This window comes from Zonotrichia leucophrys, chromosome 3, assembly GCF_028769735.1.
Source record: "Zonotrichia leucophrys gambelii isolate GWCS_2022_RI chromosome 3, RI_Zleu_2.0, whole genome shotgun sequence".
Lineage (NCBI taxonomy): Eukaryota > Metazoa > Chordata > Aves > Passeriformes > Passerellidae > Zonotrichia > Zonotrichia leucophrys.
In genome coordinates, this window is record NC_088172.1 from 39,281,345 (window position 1) to 39,304,542 (window position 23,198).

General features: G+C 42.1%; 1 protein-coding gene across 5 annotated transcripts in view; it reads right to left on the reverse strand.

Annotated features, from left to right (window-relative positions):
* The window catches only part of FYN (FYN proto-oncogene, Src family tyrosine kinase), a 148,225-nt gene that overhangs the window by 72,760 nt on the left and 52,267 nt on the right, over nt 1-23,198 (reverse strand). For 4 of the 5 annotated variants that reach the window (XM_064707907.1, XM_064707906.1, XM_064707903.1 and 1 more), the window contains exon 2: nt 5,004-5,074. The gene's annotated coding sequence lies outside the window, so the exon portion shown is untranslated. Of the gene's footprint in view, nt 1-5,003; nt 5,075-5,988; nt 6,133-23,198 lie in introns of all 5 variants that reach the window. The other variant, XM_064707905.1, reaches the window with a different exon arrangement.

Sequence of the window (23,198 nt, forward strand, 5' to 3'; positions counted from 1 at the left end):
GGCTGGGAAATACAGCTCTCTTGTGTGAAGTGCTCTGTTGCATCTGCTGTTTTACCTGTCTTTCCCTCTTTCTTCTCCAGTGGCTACAGCAGGACAGACATCCACATAGAAGGCTCACAGCTCAACTCTCTTTTGCTGAGTAATTCCAACAATTGGATCACCTCAAACTTTGTAGGGGAGGTGGGGGGGGAGATGGGACAAAAAGCTATATTAAATGAATTACCAGTGAAATGTAGGAAAATGACAGAGTCTGAGACACAAAGATCTCTTCTGCAGGAGACTGGATCATAACCTCGCTGTGTAGGGTTATCTGATTTAATAAAGTGAACACAAGTGTAACAATGCTTCACAGAGAGCAGACTAAATCCAGTCTGGTTGGGATTGGACACATGCAGTTCTGGGCAGGGGGAAAACCACATTCCTGAGAAATCTTATGGACCAGATTTAACATTTACTACACCCAGCAGCATCAGCATTCACATCTTCTGAATGGATTTGACTGGAAGAAGAGAAACAGACTAAAATTGAAGGAATTACAAGCATAGCATAGCAAATCTTCGTAAGCCTCAAATACATCAAAATGTTCAAGCATTTCCCACACTTTCCTTCCTAAGGAGAAAGATAATCTTCAGCCCATAGGAACGGATAATGAAGATAAGCAACAGAAGAACACTACTCAGGCACATCAGTGCCCAAATGAATGACTTCAGAAAACTAAAAGCTGCTAGAAATAGGACCAAAATGCTCCAGGTCAGCCCTAATTACAGAGAACAGCTAATGACTCAAGCAAATCCTCTTGTGGGTATGGTAGAATACAGGTAATAAAGCCCCAGCAGCTTATTTTTGTAGTGAGAGCACAGATAATACATAGTTGCTCTATAACACTTTCTGTCAGAAACCTAACAGTGTGAAGAATTACCAAGAGAAGTTCAACAGCATTTTTTCATAGACATCAGGGATATAAATAATTGTACCATACAAATTGGACATCCAGGAATGCACAGGGCATCACAATCTTTCCAAAGGCAAACAAATTTACTATGTATAAAGATGCTGGGTTTATATAATTTCTTATATAAATATATAAAATTTGTGTTTATACAGTTTCTTAAAATCAAAGCAGTCAAAGTAGTCACTACCGTGTTTTTTTGTTTTTTTTTTTTTTTTTGGGTTTTTTTTTTTTTTTTTGGTTTTTTTTTTTTTTTTTTTAAATAGAGAGAGAAGAAAAACCTGACTCTGGGGGGAAGAAAACCCAAAATAGCAGATGAATGTATTAGCAGAAATCCAAATTTTCCTTGATATATCTATCTTGAGCTACTCATATAAAAACTGAATCCATTGTTTAAGATGTGCAGTTGCTTCTAGTCTACAGAGAAGTGTGCAAATAGAAGCAAAGCTTCTCAGATTTCAGTTGAAACATCAAAAAGCCCTCAACCTGGGAAGGTATCCCTGTCTAAACTCAGAGGGAAAAGAGGCATGGACTCCCAGGCCCTGAGATACACATTCAACATCAAAGCCTGTGTTTGAAGCATTCACAGCTTTTTTGAGAAGAGGAAATCTATGGGAAATGGATGAATGCTCACCTGCACACTTGGTGCAGAAAGATGCAGGTCAGGTTTATGGTACAGCACTCCCTCAGTTCACTTCACAGCTTCATCCTGCCCTGATTGTGATGGCTGTAACCAGGGACAGAACCCCAAACTGTACAGCATAAGTCATGCTCAGAAATACAAAAAATGTTACGAAAGGCAAGAGTTTCAAGGATAGTGTGGACTGTCAAAGAGCTTTGTGACTGTGGGAAAAAATGCAAGAGAGATCACCCCAAGGTTTTCTGTCCTACATCAGTCAGGCTTCTTGTGACCCTTTGTGATGTGGAAGGGTGGCTGTTCCGTGACATGCCAAGGTCAACCTACAGTGCCACACGAATATCTGCTCTGGCATCCACGAGGCTGCTTCACAGAAATCCCATCACACGAAGGGTCTTCTCACTGTCATCAGCTCAGCTGAGGGAGTTTTAAATCCAGCCAAGATTGCCCTCCCAGCATTCAAGTATATGTCTCTAATCAGCTCTTAAATCCATTATGAGTTTTTGATCGAGAGGCTGCATGACCTTTTCTAGGACTTTGATACAAGATGAACAAATAACTGCTGAGCCTCTGAGCTATGTCAAGATAAATTCAAAACGTCCTCTTGATGTCCACTACTTCTTGGATTCAGTAGGTTAGGGACAGAGGCTGGGCAAAACTGTTTCTTTGTCATTACATTTTCTGCAATTATTTTTAAACTCCTTGGGAATTCGTAATGCCATAGGCAAACATATAGTCGGGTCAGAGATATTTCAGAAATCCTCACATGTGAGAAAATCAAGGTCCCTGATTATTCTACCTCAAAATAAGATGTTGCAAACAGTTTGAAGTGGAAGCATGAAAAGAACAGCTGTGAAAACAAAGAAAATTTGCACTCTGTTTATGTATCTTAATAACTGCAGGAAAACAAATTTTAGAGCAAAATCCTGGAGCACAAACCCAGCTCCAGACTGGCTTGAAAAAATTCCTGGATGTTTACAACCCAGCAGTGAGAAGTGCTTCTTTTCATTGATTTACATCACTGTAAGCAAGTGAGGAAAGCTGGCAGTTTTCAGTTTGTCAGCTAATCCTTTTCCACATTTCAAAATTCAACCAAGTCAAGCAGCCATGCTCTTTGAGTCTGAACATCAACTATATGTGACAAACATTGCCCAAGTAGAGCCTCTGTGAACCAGACTGTCATTTGGCTCTTGTCCCTCCTAGCAAGTTTACTGCATCTGCATGACACCAATTTCCATGGAGCCATGTGAAGCAACTTTCCTGATTTTGAAATCTCCTTCAAGAGTTCCCTCTCACAGGCAGAGAAGATGCAGAGTTTGCACTGACAGACAGCAAACAACAGCAAGAAGCAAGAAGAAAGCACCTTTTTCACTCTGAGGATGGTCAGACATAACAGATGCCCAGAAGGGCTGTAAAGTTTCCAGCCAGCTGAATTTTGAAAATCAAGGCCCTGAGCAACCTGACCTAACAGGAGCTGTTTCAAGTGGGAGTTTGGACAAGACAAGAGTTTGTACGAGTTTCTTGGCAGATTTGTGGCAGTTTTTTCCAACCAGGATTATTCCATGATTCTAAGAAGCATGCTTCTGTCACTTTCCCCTTGCTGCTCCTGGACTGTGCTCTCTTACTAAGGTCAGCCATGGAGACCAGGCTGACCTTAACAAGCATCTTTGAATGGAAATTAGAACCATCCAGCTACCAGGTCTGTTAATAAACTTTTTTTTCTTTGGTGTTGCATAGCATCACTACTTCCAAATAGTTCTCTTTCAACCTGTGAACTTTGTCATAACCCACAAAAACCTGTAAGGAAGAACATTGGATAACTTTTAGGATCAAGTATCAGTACTACCACTGAAAAGAAAACTGGATACGGATCCTACCCTCTTTTGTAGTAAAGTCACAAAGTTTTGTGGAAGTCACCACAAAATCTCATGGACTAATGAACTCATGCTCTGATCTGTGGCTCATCTGTGACCCTACAACCAAATTCTAGTTAAAAATTTGTTTTTACTTCTCATAGGGATATAGATGCAAACTTACAACACACACAACTGTCAGAAAAGCTGATTAGAGGAGAGAAAATAATTTAAAAGAATGAGCTGCAGTAGGGTACACCCAGGTACAATTGGGCAGGACTTTTCATGTATTTGACCAGCTTCTCTGTGGATTTCTGGGCTTCTCTATCCTCTTTTCCTGTCTCTTAAAGTAAATGTTCTGCAGAGGGGTAAGTGATCTACATTTAAACATCTGCTAGCTAATCCAGATCTTTCTATATGATGTAACAACATCTAGGGGTTTTTAAATGGCAGGAAAGAACAAGTGTTCTCACAGAGCCAGTCTTTAATTTTCAGTTTTCTATCCTGCAGGCTACCTGACTCTTAAGTCTTCTGCCAGTGGAGAATAAGCCAGTTTTCGTCTGCAATCTGCACATTCTGCCTGGAGAAAAAGCACCAGCCCAACACCCTGCCTGGCCAAGGGAAAGCAGGGACACAGTCTTCTGCTGACATGTTTCTTTTCCCAAGGGTGATTGATTGGTACTATCCAGAATTGTGTATATTCATGGTCTCCTAGGGGGAAAAGCAAGATGAGCCCACTAACTGCTCCAAATCTGCAGCCTTTATTTTCTTCAGGTTTGAAGGGCTTTCTCTGAATCACTTCCCTCTAGTTGGGACATGCCACTAATTACCTCCTGCCCTTCTCTCTCTCCTCCTACTTCAGATTGGTGCAGCTCAGCAGCACAGACACAGGGTGTGTAATATTTCCAGAGCACTGAGAGAAGTCTGCTGGAGGCTGATGCCTCTGGAAGTGTTGCATACAATACACTCAGACAAGCAGCAAAGCTTGTCATCTGGTATGGAAAGGAGGAATAGGAAAACTGGTATAGCACACATTAACTATCTCCTTATCTCTCAGACATAAGCAAATCATCCCAGTTCCACATGGCAAGGGTGTCAGTCAGACATTCTGGGAAGAGATGGAAAGATTGTAGAGGGACTGGACACCCCCATCACTTTGGGAAATAAATATTCCCTCTGCATTACCTTTCTCCTGGTCTTTTATATAGCTAACATGCCTTTTTTGTACCCTTTGTTTTTTAATTAGGCCTTTTTATTTCTTCTACTCCAGGTTTTAGCTCAACCACTCTTCAGCAGAATAGAACAGCTACAAACACAATAAGCAGATGCCACTGGAGCAAATGAAAACACATTCCTTGCCCTGAGGCCCAGCGTGCTGTTCTCTGTCAATGCTTCTCATACTGCGAGTCTCTGTACCAGAGAAAGAACACATATAATCAACGATATCTCTTTATTTTCCAGAGCTAAAAAAAAAATAAAAGAAAAATTAAAACTGAAGAAAGCTAAAACAACCTTTCTGAAATTTTTGTTGAAAACAAAAATTAATCAAGACAGCACCACTTACCACAATTTCCCCCCCGAAGAGAGCAAGTTTACATTCACCACATTTCCTCACAAATGGCTTGAAAATATGCCCTGTAAAATAAAGAGAAGGAGAAAAATAATAAGTGACTGGAACACCACAAATTATATGACACTTTCTTCTCTCTCTACTAACATTTATCACCAACTTCCACCATTTTTCCTGGTTTAGGGAAGGAGGCAATTAGATCTGAACCTTCACAACTAATTATTGAATTCCACTAGTATTATGCAAAATATTAAAATAATTGCAGGACTCCCTCAGACTGCTCAGACACATCACTGTCACCGACATGATGGCTATTCAGACTTCAGGGAGACAAGGTCAACAACAAGAAACGCACAGCAGCACACAGCAAGTGTGCCAATTATTTCAGATCCAACCCTAAAAAAATTGGTCAACCCAGTATCTCTTAAGTCATTTTGTTTTAAAAAACTCGTTTTGGAATTGGATGCACGTAGGTTCATGACAGCCCCTTGTTTGAAAACTACACAAAGGGAAAAAAGGGGTTGTGCCACACTTCATTTTTAGACTGTATTAATTACTTGGCATTCTCTAGGAGAACAAAGAGGGAGAAGGAGGAAGCCAATACAATATCCAGCTTGACACACACTAGGGCCTGTTTGAAGAAGATGGAGAGCAAAAGTGACAAATGCCATCATTTTGCCGACCCTGAGTAAATTTCAAATGACAGCTAAGCTTCATTTTCCCTTAAGGCGAAATCTTTGAAAGAATAACTCATGAAGCACAGACTAACAATGATGTTAAAACGTTTAGTTTGTAAACTCCTAGAAGAGGGAGGAGGCAAGGATTCTGCTGGTGCTCAGGGTTGGGAGGGGTAACTGTGCAGCACATGGAGAAGAACATCCCTTTCAGTGCCCAGGTGAAGCCACACCAGTGAAGCCAGACTAAATCTGAACCGCTTCTAAGTGCCATTCTCCCCCAAGTACGTAGCTGAACTTTTCACCAGAGAGGTATCTGTGAAATTACTGCTGGATGAGTAACTTCACAGCTATACACAGATGACTTGGAGCCTTGCACTACTGATCATGAAAACCAGCCTCAGCTGCAGAAACAGCAACTCCTGTGCCAGCACCTCTCCTGAAAGACGCTGTAGGCATAAACAGGAAACAAAAGGGGAATGGCTTCTTAAATCAAGTTATTTTTACTGGTCATCATTACATAAAGAGCAGTTAGGAAATTAGAATTTCTATTAAGGAATAACCAAATAAATATTCCTCTAAAACATGGAAACTGAATCACATTGCTCTAAGTCCTGATTAGCAAGCAGGCATTTGATATTATAAAGCCCAGACTTCATCTGAACGGAGGGATCAGGGTGGGGAGAAAAGAAAAAAAACATCATTACAAATCAGAGGAGGCTGTTGTGAGAGATTTTAGAGACAGATATTTTCTAACAGAAAAGCAAAAATGTAAGCATCATCTCTGCTTGCTTTCCTTGTTTAGCAATTGAGAAAAAGAGTGGGTATATCAAGGAATAAAGAAAAAAAATGAACACCCCCTCCTCTCCCATCACCTTTTGTACAGCTTGGCAGAGTTTATGAAAACACTGAAAAAAAAAAGTGGGTCTTAACTGCTTTGCTTAAACTCAGGGAAGGTGGTTATTATTCCAGCACCATCTATTTCCCTCCCTAGCTTCCAGGCATTTGGCCTGGAAAGAAAACATCAAGTCAAGAAACTCTACTTCTGCCTCCGAACTAATTGGATAAAATCTGCATGCAGAAAAGTTAGAAGCTTAAGAAATGAGCCAGGTCCAAAACAATCCAATGGCACCTCAACTCAGGATTAGCTCATTATTTTCTTCTACACCATGAGACTGATTTAAAAATTTCCTTAGAAGAGTGACAAATAAGGGAACTCTGTACTTCATGCTTCTTGTCCCAGGAATACTTGGAAGGCAAGGGCTGGCACCACTGCCAAAAGGGGCTGAACTCCCCCCAGCACTGGTATGGAGCCTCTGGATGCAGCCCTGGCAGCGCTCCCTTCCTCTCTCACCCCAGCACAAACGCCTGTGCAGCAACCAGGATTAAACCAAACTGGGGAAATTCTTCAGACAAGTTTGCGAGTGACAGAACAGAACAGAATAGAATAAAAGATAAAATAAAAGATTAAATAAAATAAAATAGAAAGAGGCCTGTGCTGACTCTAGGCTAAAAGGGAGGAAAAGATGGAAAGGATGGACCAAGAGTACAGCTCCACTTGTAACATTTCCATGTTACAGCATGCTGCTGCTTTAATACACGCCAAGGGAGTCTGGCCCAAGCCTTTCACTGAGACCACCTAAGACCAAAACTAGCAAGAGGGCTAGGGAAAATGGTATCTTTTTAAATCTGAGGCAGCCACACAATTTGCCACATCTCTAGCCTTGCAGGATTTTCAGAAGTGTAGGGATGGCAGATAGAAAGCTTGGGGAAGCCTTTTGCTTGATTTTAGATGACGAAAAATGTGCTGTATCTCCTAGGCTACAAAGGAGAAGAGAGGCTTGGAGGTGGAACAGGGAGGGAGAAGGGAAGGGAAGTATTTTGCTGCGTAATTGAGGGTGAGGGCAGGACACAGCATGCAGAGTAAACCAAAGATTATTCACTCTTTATTTGTGTTCAGTTTGGGGGCCCATACAGAACTCAATTTCAGTCTTAATGATTTTCATTCTACCCAAGAATGTAGGGGAAATATTCCTTTTTCTTGAAGGCTTTGGATCATGCTACATATCTCCAAATTTTGATGAGCACTTTTTAGAAAAGCTCTGCTCACTTTGGAGAGTACAGCAAAGGAGATGCAAAATAAATTAATACAGGCCTCAAGGCACACCAATATAGGCTTCTTTTACAATTAGTATAACAAATAGAAGAGGAAACAAACAGTTTGTCCAACCAGCGTCCAAATGAAAGCTGTCCAAGCATCTCCTCCTACATGGTAAGACACAGAAAATCCTTAGCACACCAATGAACACAAAAAGTTGTGCTGAATCTCAGAGCAACATGATTTGAAACATTAAAGAAAAGCAAAACACTTCTGGGGGATAATCAGAATTATTATCTGCCAGGACCAGCCTTTTCCTGCAGGCAGCACGAGTTTCCACAAACTGCCACTTTTCACCAAAAACCCATATCCCCCTCCTAGTGTTACGTATATATCAGCAGTGTAGTTATGTAGCCTTGTGGAAAAGTCACTTTCTTTTTGTAAAGAAGTATTTTGTGAAACAATGTGCCAAGCAGCATAACTAGACATCATTTGCGTGTTCGCTCTCATGACATTGTCTGCTTCATGAGACAACCTCTATTTTTCCTCGTCAGCTTTCAGATGTGTTTTTGTCAGTTCATACTGGGATCAGAATTAAGTTTATTACTACTGACAAAAGAGAAATCACTGAAAGCAGACATGGTAAATGCTTTTTTCTCAGCCCTGCACTCCCAAATCCATCAGCACTCACCAACTTCAAGGGTCTCTGAATCAAATGCATTGTGAATAATCCTAGATGGGAACCCACAAAACTCCTGATTGTTCATTGAAGCAAAAACTGTTCAGTTTACTCACCATTGAAAACAGATAATAACATGACTGAAAGCATAAAAACAGCCACACACAGAGGGTGCTGGTCTGATATATGTTGCAGTTCATACGAGTTTCACCCAGCTGGAGGAAGTGGCTGGTTGAAGTCATAAGTGGTCTTACATACTTTTCAAATGCCAGTAGATGCAATTGAGTTTATGGCACTCAAACACAGAAGAAAATCTACATAATTATGAACATCTGTCAGTTTTCTATTAGCAACATGCTTCTGCTGCTGTTTTTTCAAACCTCAAGTAGAAGCAGGCATTCCTGGTGCTTGGGCTGCTATTTTACTTGGCAAAAACTACGAAGATTAAGTTTTTCATGTTGAACAGTTTACAAAGGAATATGTCTGGATCAGGATGTGTAACCAGTAAATGAGCTGGATCCACTTTGAAAAGAAAGTGTTGGTTAGTCTCTTCAGAGTAATAGCCTGCTTTTTTAATCTGTTTCAATGTCAGTCATGCTTATGTCACACTACATCATACCACACAGATTTGGGGCCGTGAACTGGTCCAAAAAGTTCTTTTCAGTAGTAGGTTACTAGGACTCTGCTCTAGCAATCTCAAGCTACCCTTTACGGACTGGTTGAGGATTCTGTCACCCAGAACTCTGCTGACACTGCTGTTTGAACAAATCTATGGAAGCACACATGTTCAGTTTTTAATAGAGTGCATGCAGCATATTCCACCTATTCCCATCACCTAAGATTTGTAACCTTACTAAAACCAAAAACCAACTAACCAAAAAAACCTCCAGCTGACCGAAACCAAGAAACCCCTTCTAGAAGCAACACTGAACAGAAGGAGAAAAACAATATACTACATGCTGAATTCACACAGCCAGTTTATAAAGGAACTGCACATCTTAACTTACATAAAGTAATCCTTTACTGTGCAATGCCAGATTACATATAAAGAGCCCTTATCCTGTGAACATCTGAAAGCTTTCCAACAATAAAACATTTAAAGTTTAAGGGAAGCTTATAGGCTTGTTCTTACACAGAGACAAAAGCCTCCCTGTTAGCCTGAAACCATCCCTTTTCTAAGTGAGGTCCCAGATAGCTGGCACATGATATGAAAAAGCCTTGTCATCAACAGGCTTGGGGAGAGAGAGCTGAGGGCAGAAAGAGAGAGCTCCCAACAAAATCTGCCCTTGCTACAAGTCCAGACACACCCCTGGAATACAGCAAAGGAAAAAAAAACACCAACCACCAACACTATTAGAAAACTTATACTAAGACAATACTATTCTAGTGGTTTGTCCTCCCACGCAACAGTGCCAAAACTTGGAAAGAGGACAGGGGCTATGGGAGAGGCACTCTGCATTTTTTCATGTCAAAGTCACTTGGTTTCTAAAACAGTTACTGGAAAGCTTCCGCACATGCAGGATGTAAATAAGGATCACTAGGTCCCTCTGTGAAAGGAGTCCAAAAGTAGTTTAGTAGTTTCAAAACAAGAGTGTTTGTCTGCACCATTAAACTTGTTCCTGTCTAAAAACACGTCTGCCCTTTCCATTTGGAGCAGAAGGAACTCAGATGCAAAGTCACCACTCCAGTGGCAACAAGTCTTAAGAAACAGGAAACGTGGGAGGAAAACACCGGGAAAACACAGAGCCTTTGCTCAAACTTTTTCTGATTTAATAAAATGGAGCTGTGAAGAGAAAGAAACCCGCAAACTGTGCTAAAGATCAAAAGCTGAGCTGCTGTATTGACTCACCTTTAGCAGACATGCTACTGTCAGCTGTTGCCCATGTTCTGTGGCTCCTACCCTGCCAAAGCTGCTTGTTCTCCTTCACCCTGGGCTGTGCCCCTCACCCAGGCAGTTCCAGCCCTTCAATACCGCCAGCTCAGTATCAGTGATATCAGTACCTTCCGTCTTTCTCTACTTTCAAACCGGATAAACTAAGTAAAATCTTCATCCACAACTCCTTTTCCATGCAGCAGCTTGGCTTTGTAATGGCAGAGCTGAAAGCATAAAGTTGGGATCTGGAAATGCAGCACCATCCAACAGCAACCCCTGCGTGGAAAGCGCCAGCAGAGGCAGAGAGGGTGGATGTGTGCACAGACCCAGCAGAGGCAGAATCAAAAGATGCCAACAGCTTTAAGAAACCCTCAGTGGGACAGCCGGTGGTTAGGGTGAACAAGTGGAGAAGGGCACAGTGAAGCCACTGGTGACAGAAAGGCCATGGCACTTGAGGCCCACTCTTAAATCCTGCCCTTTGAAAGTGTTCTGAGAAGAACCCAAACCCTGTGGCACCCCTGGTCATCCGCACTGCTGGGGAGAGAGACAAGAGTGCAGCTAGCTCTGTGTGAGCTGAAAGGCAGCCCATGCCGAGCACAGCTCAGCCTCCCCCTGGAACTCCTGTCCCTGGGCCAGGGACTGACCTGGGTCACCGGGCTGAGCAATCCATAGGGGAAGCTATTAGCAAGCTCAATACTGAGCAGGCACTCAGACTGAGAGTGTCACATATGAGGGGCATGTGACTGCAGCAGCACACTTCAGTTCTCAAAATAGTAGAAAAAAATACTTCATTAATTACGGGAAGAGCACTTGCATTTCACTTTGCAGAAAACCAAGAAGTACTATGCCCCAAACAATTTTTTAAAAAATGAATGAATGGAGACCATAGTCCTAAAAATAGACTGAACTCTCTATCCCTCTGAGCTGGCTCCTAGAAATGCTGCTGGGCATCTCTGAGGCTGAGGGAAGGCACAGGCAGACAGTGATGTGGGGACGTGGTGGCTAGAGCCTGTGCTGCATCCCCTCTCCCAGACCCTCAGCCTGCTCATCCTTACCTGCCCAGTATCCCACTGGCATCAGTGAAACACTTCTATGGCCAGAAATAAGTACTCACACCACTATAAAAGTTAAAAAATACAGCAGGGGAAAAAAAAATCCCATGCATAATTCAAGGTTTCAGAAGCTTTTGTTTTAATAATTGATTTTCCAGTTTGTTTCAAAGAAGAAAATGTCTTCCTTCTAAAGATACAGGATTGACCCAGAAGGACCTTTAGCAGAAACTGGCTCAACAGTGTATTTACAAACCTCCTGTAGAAGCAGTAAAGGCCATTTAGAAGTGCAATTACAGTGCAAAGCAAATGTAGTTTTTTGTACACAAAAATTTGTTTTTATAAGAAATTGCTATTATAAACAAATTTCCCCTTCCCCTTAAGAGAGAATCTTAGTTATACAATAAATATTTTTGTGCTTTGATCAGTGTGCATGGTTTTAATTAAGGACATTTCTTCCATGACATACAATAAACACATACACAGAGAATATATATAGAATATATATGCTAGTGTTGCAATATTACAGTACCCATAATGACAGTCATTCCCATAATGGAAGAAATCATTAAAAATACACAAATGGGAACACACAGACTCAAAGTCCTGGCAAATTTACTTCAAGGCTTTAAAGGTTAAAAGAATTCAGCACAAGTATCTCTTAGGACAAATTGGGGGTGTTTACTGAGGACTTCTTGTAGTTCAGTCAATACATGGATTCAGCTAATTTTAAATGAGCCAAATGATACTTATATCTTGTACATGCAATACTTTAATGGCTTGATCGCTTCCTATTGTGGTTTCACAACTGCTGTAATTCCAAATTGTCCCAGAGTGAAAAGAAAGCATAGGGGGGCAGGCAAGGTGAGCCTTTGCAGAAGATACCCCACCTACATATGTCACACTTCCCGATGTGCAATATAAAAATGTTGAAAAGAGGCTGAAGTTCTGCAAGAATGGGCTATTTGTAAACCTATTTCTGTATCAAAGAAGGCCCGTGATGTGAAAAGTAAACAGTGTAAGAAAAGAATATAGCAACACGATTAGAATACAAACAATGAGAATGCTCCACTGTAAACTAATTATTAACTACAACAAGCTGAAAATAAACTGTTTCCTTTTTGCCATGTTCACTTTAATCTTCTGAGAGGCAGGAAGGGGGAAGACAGGAGGAGGCAGCGGTTTCAGACGTGTGGAGCTTATCAAATCCCAGATCGGATGATTAGAGCAGAGCTAAAAAGAAAACATCCTCTCTCCCCACCTCTCTCCCTCCCCAGAAAGGAAGCACAGCCTTTAGGACCAATCTGCAGTGTTTGTTTGCTGCTCTTTAAGGGATTACTCTAGAGAACGTTTTTCTTAAGCTGTTCTTATCTCTTTCTGGAAGTTTCAAAATAAACAAGAGTACTGGAAATAGAAGAACAAAAAACTTGACTTTCTGGTTTATTTTTTTAAATAGTGAGACAAGTAAAGAAAATAAATAAGGTCCTTCATTGTCACATAAGACAAAACGGAAGGGAATATAACCTTGAAATCTGAGAAGCACTGCAAAACCTCGGAAAAAAATCACCAATGGGCTGAGGATGGGGATGAGTGACTAAAAAAAAAAAAAAAAAAAAGAGGGCTGTCCCTCATGCTACTTCACTTATTATTTATTTACTGACTTTATGTTGCTGGGTTCTATATTCAGGAAATAACATGAATAAATACCTACATAAATAAAAGGACCAACTACAAAATTTACTGTATTTTGACAACTGACCTTCAAAAAACACCTTAAACAACTACCCCTGCTATTCAGTGGCTTCCAAAAAAGACTCTCCCATAGTGCAAACAGGAAATTAAATTTTCAGGACAACACACTAGAACTATGAATGAAAAGATTTTGCACTGATGTAATGCCTCAGCCTCAAGCTCTAGATCAAATCTTTATTCTTTCACACTGCCCTTAAAGACAACAGGTTTTCCCTCAGCAAGCGTCCCAGTGTGAACCAGAAAAACACAAGGCGCATGTAATTCCAGGATTGTGCTACATTAATATAAACCTCTTTGCAGTGCAGAAGCCACACAAAAGCATTTATTTTGTTGAAATATTCTAAGGATTTAAAATGTCATCACTATTCAGTACAACCTCCCTTTTTTTTTTTTTGGCTTTTGTCTTTCAAGATTAAGCGAACACCTGATCAGTGGAACTAATGCAAGTGAATTTCCAGCTCATCTGGACGTGTGATGCTAACTTCGCAATGAGAGTCCTTCCCACATTGCATCCCGGTGCTCCTGGCTCTCCCACAGCCCCAGATGCCTGGTGCCCAGTCGCATTTACTGCACAAGCCCTGCTGCAGCCACTGCTGAGCTGCTCCAGGGGTCTGCAGCTCCCTGCTCCTGCTGCCAGCACGCCCAGCCCATGTCCCTGCAGCAGCTCATGCCTGGAAAAAGGGCAGGGAAGTCAAATGCTGCCCCTGAAGGCCCCTCCCTGGCTGGAGACAGCCTGCAAACTTATAAAGAGGAGGACTGGTGTACAAACACACGAAGTGTGTTACAGCCTAACCCCCACTTCCTCAGGAAACTGGGCTAAAATATTTGGTTTTTCACTTGCTATGCCCCCTCTTACACCACCAATATGCAGATGCAGCTTTAAAAAAAAAGAAAAAAAAAAAGAGTACCATAGACATAAGGCTTAAGGGCCTATATCCCCATACAGCATCTGGATTTCTGTCTCAGACATGTTTCAGAAGTGTCACTGATTTCCTGTTTAATATTCATGCTTTATTGCTGCACAAAGCCAGCCTTGGCTCAAAGAGCGATACATTACTCTCCTATCCTCCAAGAAGATCCTTAATGAGGATATTCTGGTTTCTTGATTCAGAGGCCTTCTGTTGGTGTCAGCAAAAGATCAGAACACACGGCACATGGACAAGGAGAAGTCAGCTTTGCCTGTTAAAACAGAGCTACAGGAGGAAAAGGGACCTTGAATGACCATCCAGGTGGCTTCCCTGCTCAAGGCAGAACAACTACACATATGTTATTATTTTTATCAGGCCACCTTACCCAGCTGGGGGAAAAAAGATGTGTTTTGAGGCTCACAGTTCCTTGCTGAGCCTGAAGCCTCTCCCCTGCGTCGCCCTGGTCCAGCCCTCAGACACGCCAGTTGGTCTGGTAAGATCCCCGCCTGCAAACCCTGCCTTCCTTGCATTGCCATGGTTACAACCATGCTATTACCGTGCATGTTGAGCCTATTTTTAAAAGCCTGCAGTGACAGGAGATGCTGGTTAAGGCCTCAATCTCAATAAGGTCTAAAATTACAATGAGTGCTTACTACTTGTGCAAGTGCTGCACTCTGAAAGCTGAAGATGGGTGGTGAGCTGCTCTGCATTGCCTGCACCCCAGACAAAAAGAGAACATTTCAAAGGAGAGACCTAAAGGACAAGAAGAAAGTAGTCCTGCTGATATTAACCGGGTGGGTTAGGTCAGCAGAAAATCTGTAGTGACATGTCAGAAAGCAGCTCGTGCACTGGAGGAGACAGGCATCACAGGAGGCTAGAGGAGAAAGATGCCCCCTTGGAGCTGGCTGACAGATGGGAATAGAGAGGAAGGGAGGGTCTTTGGTGATAAAGATAGGCATCTTGTGCTGAATGATGAAATCAGTAGAGGAGTGTGTAGGGAAGGTTACACTGCTAAAAAATGAGGAAATGGGACAAATTTCTTTAGTGAAGACATTCTGGACAGATGGAATTACAATCTGAAGGCGCCAGAGAAAATGATGTTGCAGGAATTCAAGACAACAAATGAGTACTTAGATGTTAATTTCAGCTGTGTGGAGTGGATAGCACAGGGCATTTATAAAGACACTGTATGCAAGAAGAATCAGCTGATCACAGAGCAAAGACACAGGGAACTAAGAGATGGACAGCTTTTGGCCTGGCTGAGGGACACTGATGTTGTTCATGGCAACAGCAGTGTGAGATAATGTGGAAAGCTGCAGGTGGAGGAAGGAAGAGAGGTATCAATGGATATCTGTTTAGTCATGCTGAATGAGACTTGGTGGCTTGGTATCCACAAAGAAGTGTAAAAGGACTGATTGAGGTTATAGCTTGGATGAGGGAAGAGAGAACTAGTTTTATGTTCCAGTCTCAACAACCTTATGTACCTATGTATCTATGACTGGTGATTTTATATATGTGTGTCTGTGTGTGTCTGTGTGTAAATACGTATTTGTATAAACACATTTGCATACATACATGTAACAGCTCTGTATGCAAAGGAATCAGAGATAAAGCTGAAGTCAGAATAGGAGAAGAGAAAGAACACAGCTCTGTACTCCCTGATAAAAAACAGAAGTGGAAAAAACCCTTTCTCCTTTTTCTTTTTTAGTAGCATTGGTAACAAAGCATGTTACCAATTCTTGCCTGCTAACCCCCCTGGAAGGTTTAAGCAGTCAAAAAAAAAAAAAAAGAAAATTAGCACCAGGACTGCATCATGCAGCTCAACAAATCTTCCACATTCGGAGGGCAGGTGTCCCATGCACCCACACTGCCACACACCTCAGAGGATATGTGAACAGCTACTGGCTCTGTCAGCAGAGGCTTATCTGATACAACAGCCCTTACAGCACGGGAGAGGCGTATTTTGGTCTAGTGATGGATGCGTGTGTAGCCATGTGTCAAATCTGCCAGCATGCTGAGTGCTGGGAACAAATGGCACTTTGAGAGCAGCGCATCTGGGTCACTGCCTGCTCTCGCTGTGCCTGTGAGGGCTGTGGGGAAGAACAGTGCAGCAGGGAGAAGCAGGCTGCGGATTTAAGGAGCTGTGCTGGCAGGTAATATCTAGGCCACTGTTTGTAAACAGGATACCCTCACCCTGGAACAACAGAAGTGGCTTTTGGGTACTGTAAGGGTAAATCTTTTGCCCCCCTATGTGATGAGGTGACACTGGTTTATTTTCTTCCTACTCTCAGTTTTGCAGGTATAACCAGAATAATAAACCCACATTCAATGTCCCTCCCATCTTGAGTAAAATAGACTGCAAATCACTGAGAAATAACACACAGAAAGTACTCACAGGCTCTGCTTTTTAGTGCTGTAACTAGCTTGGACTCACGCATTTAGGAAATGTCACATTTGATTTTGACCTAGAATCAAGTTCACTCCGCCTGGCTGAAGCACAAGACGCCCCATTCATGCCTGGAGCGCAGCCTCCAGCTGCAGAATGTGGGTTACCAGCAGCAGGAGACATCTGAGAAGGAGCATTCAGAGCAGCACGTGTGCCACTTTCAGCCCTGAACGCATTCGATTATGAACTCCACAAAATGCATGAATGGTACAGGCTGACGGTACAATCCCTGGAAGTACATATCCATAACAATCCTATGGAAAAAACAAGGATGCATGCCTGAGAGCAACAGAGAGGAGACCTTTTTTCCTCTTTCTTTGGAATATGCAAGCCAGCTAATTAATTTCCCCTCCAAAAAACCATTTGCACAATCTGGGAGCTGCTGCAAGGGCCAGTTGTGAAGATTTCAACAGTAAACAACATCAGCAGCAGCTAATCAATAGTCATATTTTAAATCTAAACTGTACATGATAGAAACATCCGGTTCCTTTTCCTCGCATATACTTTTACATCAAATGACAAATTGTCCATCGAATTTGGGATCACAACAGTCCCACAAAGCCATTGGCACTGCAGCTGGGCAGTCTGTGCAGGAGTGCTACCTGGCATGTCAAGACACCCTGCTCACCACACACTGCAGTTTTCACCTTGGACAACAACCAGTGCACTTGGTCTGCTTCCTCTCCCCATGCTACACATGCTTGCTGCACTTCTCCACTGCTTACTGCACATCCAGCCCACCCTCACAGACAGAGAGCTACAAGTACTTTGGAACATCTCATGCATGGAAGGGTATCAAGAAAGGGATCTGCATTTGACCTTGCCATACACGTGTATGGGGAGTGAAAACAGTGCTCTCCACAAGCAGATGGATGCATTTAAAAGAAGAGGACAAAAAGTAAGAGAGAGCAATGGTTCTTCATAAACACGTGTGTTCTATCAACTGCCTGAACACCAAAGCATTTCCCTTTTCCGGACAGACACCTCTGGGTCACACATCTTTCAGCTCTCTGAAAATTTCAACAGCTCATTGGATTCCATTTCATGTAAAGAGGGGGAAGGGATGTGGACTGAGCATCAGATAGTCAAATGGATTTATATCATCAGATAGCAGAAATGGATTTAAATGGAAACTGAAATTCATCTCCCAAGGAGAGGGCTTCCAGTACCAGGACTATGTAAAAGGAAGAAAATAAGAAGGTGCAGAGTGACAGACACATACCATACAGCTGGGACCATTTATGTCCATAGAGTTTTCACTGCATGAGCAGTAAGAAAGAACTTGCCTAGGAGGAGAATGTCTTTTCTCACTCTAGGATTCACAGTGGAGCAATTACAAGCTTCCTAAAAGCCCTGCAAAGCTTTCAAGGCTTGCAGTAGCTACAGCTTCTGACCCAGACTCACTGTAAGCATTAGCAGAGAGCAGAGCAGTAGAAAACATAGCAGCCTGGGTGAATAAATAAAAACCGATGCGTGTGGACTTCAGCAAGTCCTGCCCTACTTGCCTTTAAAAATGTCCATTGGTCCTTTTGGTATTAGAAATGTAAAAAATTAAGACTGTAACAGGTCTGTTTAGGAAGACTGGCTCCTTTACTCCATCAACAGAACTTGCAGTGTTGCCCTGCAAGTGTCAGGCTTACCTCTCATTTTGTGGGGGGAATCATGAGCACGTACAAAGTAACAAGGGTATACAAAGCATTTTGTAGGCTTGGAATAAAACCCTGATTGTAGGATTCACAGAAAGAATTTATGTTAACAGAGCAAGCTATTTATAGCAACTCTTCATAGAAATGAACTGTCTTTTGGTTCCTGTCCTCGTGAAACGCAGCTTTTTAGCCAGAGAAACTCTCTCTTTACTCTAAAAGCATGGGTGAAGGGGGGCACGGGGAAAGGGAAGCTCTCTCTGACATACACCCTGCTGGCTCCAGTTATACTGGAGATAAGGTCTTCCTCTGCTGTGGCACAAAAGGGACTGATGGCCTGAGCCCAGAGCAGTCCCAGCACTCTTCCCCAGCCCCCTCAGCCGGGCAGTGGCAGAGCTGCCTGTGCCATGGCTATTGCTCACAGCTCTGAGCTGTGCCTTCCTTGCTCATGGACACACAGGATCAAGCAGGACTGCTCTTTCCAGGTTCCTCAAGCCCTGAATGTTTAATTACAGGCTTTTAGGCAGCGTTAATCCAAGTATACCTAAGGAAGATTACAGTTCCTTGAAAGAGCGCAGGGAAAAACCAAGAGGGACAGAACCCGGTCTCTCCCCAGCCAGCCCTTCAGAACATCCCAAACTAGAGCAATATGTACATATCCTCACATTTCTTACACTTTCTGAAATGAAGGTATACCTTAATTCTGATCACACACAGCCAGCCAGCTAGAAACTCACATTCCTGTGAGTTTTACAAACCTCATCACATTAGCAAAATCATTACATGAAGTCTCACCTATTTGTTACAAATGACCCAGATCCACAGTCTGCTTACTATGCAAGCTTAATTAATTATTTCTGCCAGTTTACTCAGATAAGAAGCTGAGAAAACTGCAGGCCCAAGACTGCACCCTCAGCAAGTTTGCTGGCACCAAGTTGTGGTGCAGTCAACATGCTGGAGGGAAGGAGTGTCATCCAGAGGGACCTGAGGAGGTCTGGAAGGTGGAACTGTGCAAACCTCATGACATTCTACAAGGCCAAGTGCAATCAGAGTCAGGGCAGTCTCAAACACAAATACAGGCCCGATGGAAAACTGAGAGCAGCCCTGAGGAGAAGGACCTGGGGATGTTGGTAGACGAGAAGCTAAACATGATCCAGCAATGTGTGCTCAGAGCCCAGAGAGCCAGCTCTGTCCTGGGCTGCATCAAAAGCATGGCCAGGCAGGAGATTCTGTCCCTCTGCTCTTGTGAGACCCCACCTGGAATGCTGCATCCAGCTCTGAGGCCCCAGACCTTCTGCAGTGAGTCCAGATGAGGCCATGAAGATGATCTGAGGGTTGGAGCACCTCTCTTGTGTACATAGGGAGCTGGAGTTGTTCAGCCTGGAGAAGAGAAGGCTCCAGGGAGACCTTATTCACCTCCCAGTACCAAAAAGGGGGCTGCAAGAGAGCTGGAGAGGGACTTTCTACAAAGGAATATAGTGTCAGGACAAGGGGGAATTGCTTTAAACTAGAGTAGGTTTAAATGAGATATAAGGAAGAAATTCTTTACTCAGAAGTGGTGAGACACTGGGACAGATTGCCCAGAGAAGTTGTGGGTGCCACATCCCAGGAAGTGTTGCAGGCCAAGTTTGATGTGGCTCTGAGCAATCTGGTCTTGTGGAAGGTGCCCTTGCCCTTGACAGTGTGGTTGGAAATAAATGATCTTCCAACCATTCTATGATTCTATTAAAAAAACCCAAAACCTTTCTGGGGGAAAAAAAAAACCAAAAAAACAAAATGGAGCAGATTTGCTGCTTCAAAGTACAAAAATAGTAGATGAATAAATCAGAAATTAAAACATGCACACACAGACAAATCCCTAATTTCTTTTAAGTACTTACATGAATAAGATGCAATTGATTTCTATATCCCTATCAGTAAGGGTTCTGTTGTTGAGCTTTTATATCTCAAGATCAGGGCTATCTGGCCAATAAACTAGACCCTGCTGTTCAAAGATTACAGTTTAAACTGACTTAGAAAAGAGAAAATAATGAAAAAAGCCTTTTTAACCTACAAAAAGGTTTTATATTTTGGCAAAAAGCATTATTTCAGATGAAAATAACCTCAGTTTTCTCAGTTGAGACCCTATATATCCTCAGTATCCCCTGCTCTTTGCAAACTTTAGAGAGAACACAGGCTCTCACTGTATTTTTGTCACTAGGTCTCATCCATCAACAACTCTGCAATAAAACATCTCATAGATGGTTCCCTCACACTGCTTCTTTTCAATATCTCATGCTGACACACTTAGTTGGTTTATAAAAAGGCATAACTTAAATCAAATTATTGTACCAATAATCTTAAATTAGACTAATGGGAACGCTGAACTGAAAATAAAGCTCTAAAAGCTATAGGGTATACATATATCATGAGACTTTATTAAACTATAAATCTGTTGATTACAATCTTATTTTGTAAAGACAGAATTATCTTAAGCCAATTTGTTGCTGAACATAATAGCATTTGGTGTCTATAATGAAAATTAGATTATATCAGGCTAAGTTTGTTTATAATTTTAGATTAACAGAATTAGACACAGTGAAGTGTTCACACAGATGAAATAATGAAATGCAATATGTTTTCCTTTCATTTCCGCTCCCATTTGGTACTCCCTGAGTAGTTGCTGCACAGTACCAGAAATTTTGTTTGAAAAGAGAAAATTCTCCTTCTGCATTTCACAAAGAGTTTGATTAAGCTGATACACAACATCACTTATTGAAAAGGTGTACCTCCAAAACAAATCAGAAGTGCTGATGAAGATAAACCCTGAGCTGTCCCTATCTCTTAGACACAGAGGCTGTTCTGCTGCAATTCTCCATTTACCTCAGTTCACCTGATTTTCCTGTTGGCTACACTGCACTGATCACTGAATCTTTGAGACACAGGGGGATTACTATCAATCATCCCACAATGTTTTGGTTTAAATTATGGAACAGTGATGGGTTAGCAACACAGGAGAGCACGTGTGAGCAGGAACTTCTGAGGTTGGCTGTCTCACCCCAGAAGTCCTGTCTTGAACCACAGCCTGGAGGGAAAAGCAGAGTGCACACAAAGTTTTTACATCCTTGCACTCAACAGAAGTAGAAAGGTACACCTAAAATATAAGACTAAATGTAAGTGATATTTTCTTGTGCTGACAACTCAGAGTCCTTCAGACTTACAGATCACTAATTCAGAGACTTTGCACCAACTTGTTTATTGATGACTGACCAAATCACAAACCTCTGCATGAAAAACATTGTGCAAGCTTCTACATGGCCATTTCACCACCCTCATCACAGTCATCACCACCCTTCACAGGAAGATCTGGGTGCTATGGTTGTGTTCATATCATCTCTAGATCTTGGTCATGGCAGCACTCAGCTTCCTTTGGGAGGAAATCAGTGAAATTTGGTCCGCCTCAAGCCATGTTTTTTACATGTGGACTGTTTGGGAGGATTGTGAGGACGTGAAGTGATGGTGGTGTGCAGCCAAAGTTGTCTTTAAGTTTTTGCTCTGCCCTGCCCAGCCCTTCCATGATGATTCAGTTTCTTTGCAGTGCCTAGAAATCAACTGCAAAATAAAAAAGTTTTCCTTCTGGCAACCAGTATTTTTAATTCTCTCTGTCCAGTGTCAAGGAAGGAGAGAGAACGGAAGGGAAAGGAGATCCCACATACTTCAGTTATTTATTTAGATTTGCTGCAAATATTCAGAGGTCTCAATTGTCCTGTTACCCGGCCAGTAAATAGCAGTGGTGACGCACTCCAAGAAAGTATCCCCCATCGAACAACCAAAATAACTTCTGCCAGCACCAACTGTCACATGTCAAAACTCCATGCTATTCTTGGAGCAGATGCAGGCTCGGGAATTTTTCTTTTTTTTTCAGCAAAGTAATTTCAAACCAGTCCAACCAACACATGCAACGCGTGTGATGGTTTTGGCATCCGCTAATTTTCTAAATGATAATTACTGGCAGTTTATCAGCCTTAACACTTTGAGACAGGCAGTTTGACAGTGTTAGCGGACGCTGCTGAACCAAAATACAGTTCCCACGGGCTCTCTCACACACTTTTTTTCTTCTTGCTGGTTGAAGAATTTCGAGTGCTCAGCTATGATCTGGCAAATCCTTACCCTGCACTGGTTCTCAGAGCACTGCCAGCGGGGCTCTATTAAATCTCCACAGCATACACCATTAAAAAAACCCCAAAACTTTTACAATGTATTAATTGTACCCCCTCAGACACATGACTGCAAATAGCTCTGGCAAACAACTGTACCTCGATGAATAAAAAGTTTGTTTGACCAAAGAGGAATTGGAGTTGCTTGGCACTGAAGATGAATACAGCAAAGCTCCAGCTGACACATCTTGCACAGGCTGTCCTATCAAGTCTCCTGTACTTATCCTTATATACAACACAGAGCAAAACTTAGCTTGAAGTTTTGGATTTAAAGACCAAGATTCCTGGGCAAACTGAAGTATTAGCCTCTTCAGACTCTGAATTTATCTTATTAGCCCTCTGCCAGCCTAGTGACTTCACAAACAAACTTTAACAAGTTCTATTTTTTCCTCTAGCAGAGGTAAAATTTTTATTAAACACACACACATTACTAGAATACTAGCAAGGAAAAAAAAAGATAAATTTTATACTTTTTTTCAATTCTGAAAGCTGATATTCCATGTTGTATTAGAAAGCTGTAATTCTATACTTTAGACTCCGGTAAGTTGAGGATGTTAAGTCACAGGTACTAAATCTCTGGAATGTCAGAGTGCCATGTCCACTTTCAGCCAAACCTTCAATGCTCCGGATGTTTTTTGCTTCTGTGAAGCCCACTTCATGCCATTAAGTGTCTACACGATGCAAACAGTCATCAGCTATGTGTGGCCTTTTCCTCTTTTATATATACCCTCTGTCCTACAGAATTTCTAATGATAATCTCTCCGGGTCAACAATTTGAAAGGCTTAGCCACAGAAAAGAAATGTGCTTTATGTCATCATTCTGCAACCAGAACTCACCACTCTCACTGACGGGGATTTTATGGAGTACAAT